Source organism: Oncorhynchus mykiss, chromosome 29 (assembly GCF_057628025.1).
Source record: "Oncorhynchus mykiss isolate SJ-2025 chromosome 29, ASM5762802v1, whole genome shotgun sequence".
Classification (NCBI taxonomy): Eukaryota; Metazoa; Chordata; class Actinopteri; order Salmoniformes; family Salmonidae; genus Oncorhynchus; species Oncorhynchus mykiss.
In genome coordinates this window covers 12,853,758-12,860,604 of record NC_143050.1, presented here as the reverse complement: position 1 = coordinate 12,860,604, position 6,847 = coordinate 12,853,758, and positions in this window count along the sequence as shown.

Below are 6,847 nucleotides of genomic sequence, written 5' to 3'. Positions count from 1 at the left end.
ACGGCTCATCCCCTGTTCCTCTCCATACGGCTCATCCCCTGTTCTGTCCCATAACGCTCATCCCCTGTTTCTCTCCAAACGGCTCATCCCTTGTTCTGTACCATACGGCTCATCCCCTGTTCCTCCCCATATGGCTCATCCCCTGTTCCTCTCCATATGGCTCATCCCCTGGTCCTCTCCATATGGCTCATCCCCTGTTCCTCCCCATATGGCTCATCCTCTGTTCCTCTCCATACGGCTCATCCCCTGTTCCTCTCCATACGGCTCATCCCCTGTTCCTTTCCATATGGCCTATCCCCTGTTCCTCTCCATATGGCTCATCCCCTGTTCCTCTCCATATGGCTCATCCCCTGTTCCTCTCCATACGGCTCATCCCCTGTTCCTCTCCATACGGCTCATCCCCTGTTCCTTTCCATATGGCCTATCCCCTGTTCCTCTCCATATGGCTCATCCCCTGTTCCTCTCCATACAGTGAGACTTTACGACATATTCAAAGGGCACACACATACATTTCATTTCAGATATCCAGTGTGGCTTAGCGCTATTCCTGCCATGTCTGCACTTTAGCTACTCGTGTTGTTTTGCATTACATTCTATTTTATGCTCTATCACATTTGTATAGATTCTTGGTCCGCGTCCAAGAACAACAAAACATCAGAGCTGATTTGAGAGATCATTACAGTAGTCCTGACATGCAGCTGTCTACCATGAAGATTTCAAATCCGTTGTGAAAAAAACTAACCAGTTCAATGAAAGCTCCCTAATGCTGTTTGTTGTGACTGGTTTGGAATTTGATTAAATAATCCTACCGGCTGGAGAATGGGAATTGACATGCTAGCATTAGGTACGCTAATTTGAGTGCCAGTCTTCAATATGAATATGACAAACATGGAATAATGGTTTAGAACACGCTGAAAGAAATCTGATCAATCCAATTCCCTAAAGTGTCTGCATAAAGAGCATATATCCATAGAATTTTCATCCCTCTTCGTGACACAAGTTTGGTTTTCCGGCTGAAATCCGTCTTTGAATATCACTCAGAAAGAAGACAGGGAAAACCGTGTGTAATTTCTGCTCATTAGTTAGTAGGGAGAAGATTAAATTAATTTATGTGTCTTGACACAGTGTGGAAATGGAATATTACATGACTGTGTGACAAAACGGAATTAAATATTCACTCTCTTTTTAATTAGCTGTTGGATGGTCCTGTGGAATGACAGTGTGGACCCAGGCAGATACAAAGGGAGATTGGCCCTGCTCTCCCTCTATCCCCTGCTCTCTCCCAACATGGGATACACTGACTTTGCTTCCTTAAATTTGTCCACTTGATTAAAAAGGAGTGATCTCACTTCGGCCTCAGCCAGATGGACATTATAATAACATCCAGGGGATTCATATAAAAGGATTACAGGGATCCATTACTTAGATCTGAAGTTTGGTAATAGGCTTTAGGATTGTCTGGCAGACTTCATCAGGTCTACGTGTGTAGGTGCTGTACTTCTCTCAGTCTGCCTGTCTGACTGTGACAAACTACCTGTCTATCAAACTACCTGTCTGTCTGACTGTCTGTCAGACGACCTGTCTGTCTGTCTGCCTGTCTGTCAAACTACCCGTCTGTCTGTCTATCTCTGTCTGTCTGTCTGTCTGTCTGTCTAACTAATTGTCTGACTGTCTGTCTAACTAGCTGTCTGTCTAACTACCTGTCTGTCTGACTCTCTGTCTGACTGTATGTCTAACTGCCTGTCTAACTACCTGTCTGTCAAGCTACCTGTCTGTCGAACTACCTGTCTGTCAGTCTTTCTAACTACCTGTCTGTCTGTCAAACTACATGGCTGTCTGACTGTCTGTCAAACTACCTGTCTGTCTGAGTGTCTGTCTAACTAGTTGTCTGACTGTTTGTCTAAGTACCTGTCTGTCAAACTACCCATCTGTCTGACTGTCTGTCAAACTACCTGTCTGTCTGAGTGTCTGTCTAACTAGTTGTCTGACTGTTTGTCTAAGTACCTGTCTGTCAAACTACCCATCTGTCTGACTGTCTGTCAAACGACCTGTCTGCCTGTCTGTCTGTCAAACTACCTGTCTGTCTGACTGTCTGTCTAACTACCTGTCTGTCAAGCTACCTGTCTAACTACCTGTCTGTCTAACTACTGAAGTTTATTTAGTGCTTTATCCAGGTAGCTGGAAAGTAGAGCATTGCAGCAGTCTAACCTAGAAGTAACAAAAGCACAGATTAATTTTTCTGCATCATTTTTGGACAGAAAGTTTCAGATTTTTGCAATGTTACGTAGATGGAAAAAAAGCTGTCCTTGAAACAGTCTTGATATGGTCGTCAAAAGAGAGATCAGGGTCCAGAGTAACGCCGCGGTCCTTCACAGTTTTATTTGAGACGACTGTACAACCATCAAGATTCATTGTCAGATTCAACAGAAGATCTTTGTTTCTTGGGACCTAGAACAAGCATCTCTGTTTTGTTTAAAAGTAAAAATATTGCAGCCATCCACTTCCTTATGTCTGAAACACAGTCTTCTAGCAAGGGCAATTTTGGGGCTTCACCATGTTTCATTGAAATGTACAGCTGTGTGTCATCCGCATAGCAGTGAAAGTTAACATTATGTTTTTGAATGACATCCCCAAGAGGTAAAATATATAATGAAAACATTAGTGGTCCTAAAACGGGAACCTTGAGGAACACCCAAATTTACAGTTGATTTGTCAGAGGACAAACCATTCACAGAGACAAACTGATATCTTTCCGACAGATAAGATCTAAACCAGGCCAGAACTTGTCCGTGTAGACCAATTTGGGTTTACAATCTCTCCAAAAGAATGTGATGATCGATGGCATCACTAAGGTCTAGGAGCACGAGGACAGATGCAGAGCCTCGGTCTGACGCCATTAAAAGGTCATTTACCACCTTCACAAGTCCAGTCTCAGTGCTATGATGGGGTCTAAAACCAGACTGAAGCGTTTCATATACATTGTCTTCAGAAAGGCAGTGAGTTGCTGCACAAAAAGCTTTTTCTAACATTTTTGAGAGGAATGGAAGATTCGATATAGGCCGATAGTTTTTATATTTTCTGGGTCAAGGTTTGGCTTTTTCAAGAGAGGCTTTATTACTGCCACTTTTAGTGAGTTTGGTACACATCCGGTGGATAGATAGCCGTTTATTATGTTCAACATAGGAGGGCCAAGCAAAGGAAGCAGCTCTTTCAGTGGTTTAGTCGGAATAGGGTCCAGTATGTAGCTTGAAGGTATAGAGGCCATGATTATTTTCATCATTGTGTCAAGAGATATAGTACTAAAACACTTGAGTGTCTCTCTTGATCCTAAGTCCTGGCAGAGTTGTGCAGACTCAGGACAACATAGCTTTGGAGGAATACGCAGATTTAAAGAGGAGTCCGTAATTTGCTTTCTAATGATCATGATCTTTTCCTCAAAGAAGTTCATGAATTTATTACTGCTGAAGTGAAAGCCATCCTCTCTTGGGGAATGATGCTTTTTAATACATTTCGGATTGTTCTTATTTTCCTCAATTAAGTTGGAAAAATAGGATGATCGAGCAGCAGTAAGGGCTCTTCGGTACTGCACAGTACTGTCTTTCCAAGCTAGTCGGAAGACTTCTAGTTTGGTGTGGCGCCATTTCCGTTCCAATTTTCTGGAAGCTTGCTTCAGAGCTCAGGTATTTTCTGTATACCAGGGAGCTAGTTTCTTATGAGAAATGTTTTTAGTTTTTAGGGGTGCAACTCCATCTAGGGTATTGCGCAAGGTTAAATTGAGTTCCTCGGTTAGGTGGTTAACTGATTTTTGTCCTCTGACGTCCTTGGGTAGGCAGAGGGAGTCTGGAAGGGCAACAAGGAATCTTTGTGTTGTCTGAGAATTTATAGACTTTTGATGCTCCTTGGTTGGGGTCTGAGCAGATTATTTGTTGTGATTGCAAACGTAATAAAATGGTGGTCCGATAGTCCAGGATTATGAGGAAAAACATTAAGATCCACAACATTTATTCCATGGGACAAAACTAGGTCCAGAGTATGACTGTGACAGTGAGTAGGTCCAGAGACATGTTGGACAAAACCCACTGAGTCGATGATGGCTCCGAAAGCCTTTTGGAGTGGGTCTGTGGACTTTTCCATGTGAATATTAAAGTCACCAAAAATTTGAATATTATCTGCTATGACTACAAGGTCCGATAGGAATTCAGGGAACTCAATGAGGAACACTGTATATGGCCCAGGAGGCCTGCAAACAGTAGCTATAAAAAGTGATTGAGTAGGCTGCATATATTTAAGGACTAGAAGCTCAAAAGACGAAAACGTCGGGTTTTTTGTTGTAAATTGACATTTGCTATCGTAAATGTTAGCAACACCTCCGCCTTTGCGGGATGCACGGGGGATATGGTCACTAGTGTAACCAGGAGGTGAGGCCTCATTTAACACAGTAAATTCATCAGGCTTAAGCCATGTTTCAGTCAGGCCAATCACATCAAGATTATGATCAGTGATTAGTTCATTGACTATAACTGCCTTTGAAGTGAGGGATCTAACAGTAAGTAGCCCTATTTTGAGATGTGAGGTATCAGAATCTCTTTAAATAATGGCAGGAATGGAGGAGGTCTTTCTTCTAGTGAGATTGCTAAAGTGAACACCTCCATGTTTAGTTTTGCCCAACCTAGGTCGAGGCACAGACACGGTCTCAATGGGCATAGCTGAGCTGACTACACTGACTGTGCTAGTGGCAGACTCCACTAAGCTGGCAGGCTGGCTAACAGCCTGCTGCCTGGCCTGCACCCTCTCACTGTGGAGCTAGAGGAGTTAGAGCCCTGTCTATGTTTGGTGGATAATATGAGAGCACCCCTCCAGCTAGGATGGAGTCCGTCACTCCTCAGCAGGCCAGGCTTGGTCCTGTTTGTGGGTGAGTCCCAGAAAGAGGGCCAATTATCTACAAATTCTATCTTTTGGGAGGGGCAGAAAACAGTTTTTGCGTCCGGAGTGAAAAGTTGAATGAAAAAAAGTTGAGTGAAGGAAAAACAAAAAATATAAACGGTAATTAAAAAGTAAAAACCATAAAGTTGTCAGGTAGCAAAGTAAGGTTTGCTTGTCTGTAAAACTACCTGTCTGTCTGTCTGTCTGTCTGACTGTCTGTCAAACTACCTGTCTGTCTGTCTGACTGTCTGTCAAACTACCTGTCTGTCTGACTGTCTGTCTAACTACCGGTCTGTCTGACTGTCTGTCTAACTACCGGTCTGTCTGACTGTCTGTCTGTCTGTCTGTCTGCCTGTGTCTGTCTGTCTGTCTGTCTGTCTGTCTGTCTGTCTGTCTGTCTGTCTGTCGACCTGGTCTGTCTGTCTAACTACCTGTCTGTCTGTCTAACTACCTGGTCTGTCTGACTGTCTGTCTATCTACCTGTCTCTCTAACTACCTGTCTGTCTGTCTGTCTGTCTGTCTGTCTGTCTGTCTGTCTGTCTGTCTGTCTGTCTGTCTGTCTGTCTGTCTGTCTGTCTGTCTGGTCTGTCTGTCTGTCTAACTACCTGGTCTGTCTACCTGTCTGTCTATCTACCTGTCTGTCTATCTACCTGTCTGTCTGTCTGTCTGTCTGTCTGTCTGTCTGTCTGTCTGTCTGTCTGTCTGTCTGTCTGTCTGTCTGTCTGTCTGTCTGTCTGTCTACTATAGATCTCCCTGGTCACTGTGCCTCCCATGGAGCCTGGCGGTCCAGTGGTGCGCCTCAGAGCTCTGCTCTTCCACCATGACCTGTATGCCAGGCACCTGTGAGTCCAGCTGCACCTCGCCACCCACCGCCCAGGACAGGGGATAAGACGGAAGGGGGTGAGGGGGTGGGATTGGTATTAGACAGAGCCATTTACATAGAGGGCCGTTGTTTTAGAAATGTAATTCCATGATGCTTAGACGAGGCAGTGTTTCTGGCAGACCAGGTGACATCAGGGTTGTCAGGCAGACTAGAATTCATGGAAAAAATAAGACAGAAAACCAAGATTGAGGGAAGTAGGTCGGGTGAGTGAATGATAGTGTTCCTGAACCTTCCATCTCCTGTGTGTGTGTGTAGGGTTTTGGGTCAAACAATATATCCCCATTTTCCATTTGAATTGTGGCGACAGTGGCGACAGTGATGATGATGATTATATCGCTAACTGTATAGTTATTTATGAGTGTTATTGTTTTTAGCAATCCTGGTATTATTTCCCAGTCAGTCATCATACTTAGATAGATGAGCAATGGTGACGTTTGTCCAGTGGCCATCTCCATGGGGTTGGGGGGAGGGGACTCCTCAGAACTCCTCCACTCCCTCACTCTGAGGAATTTGTGCGTGTGGTGTGTGTGTGTGTGTGTGATGGATAGCTGGAGTGTCCCTTAAGTAATGTAGTTCTACCTGAGTGGATCAGTTGCAATCATGAGATGATGATGAGCTTGACAGGCGTGCAATACACACACACACACACACACACACACACACATGCGCACACACACACACACACATGCGCACACACACACACACACACACACACACACACACACACACACACACACACACACAAAAGTAGAGGGACATATTTTATATCATTAATCTGCATTGAACAATGCTTGCAGTTTACAGTTTACAGATGATCCATTTATACTGATGAATATATACCAGACCAATTTCATCTCCAAGATGACGTAGCAGTGCAGACGTGTTTTTGTTCGTCCTCTTGTGTACTTTTGTATTTTTCGTAATTTTTTGTATTATATTTCAAGTTTATTTTCAATCTCTTTTCCATTTGAAATGAAATATACCTTCCGGTAACTTGCCTCACCCAACGTGTTACGGAACCGCTATTTTTTTTAGACCTTG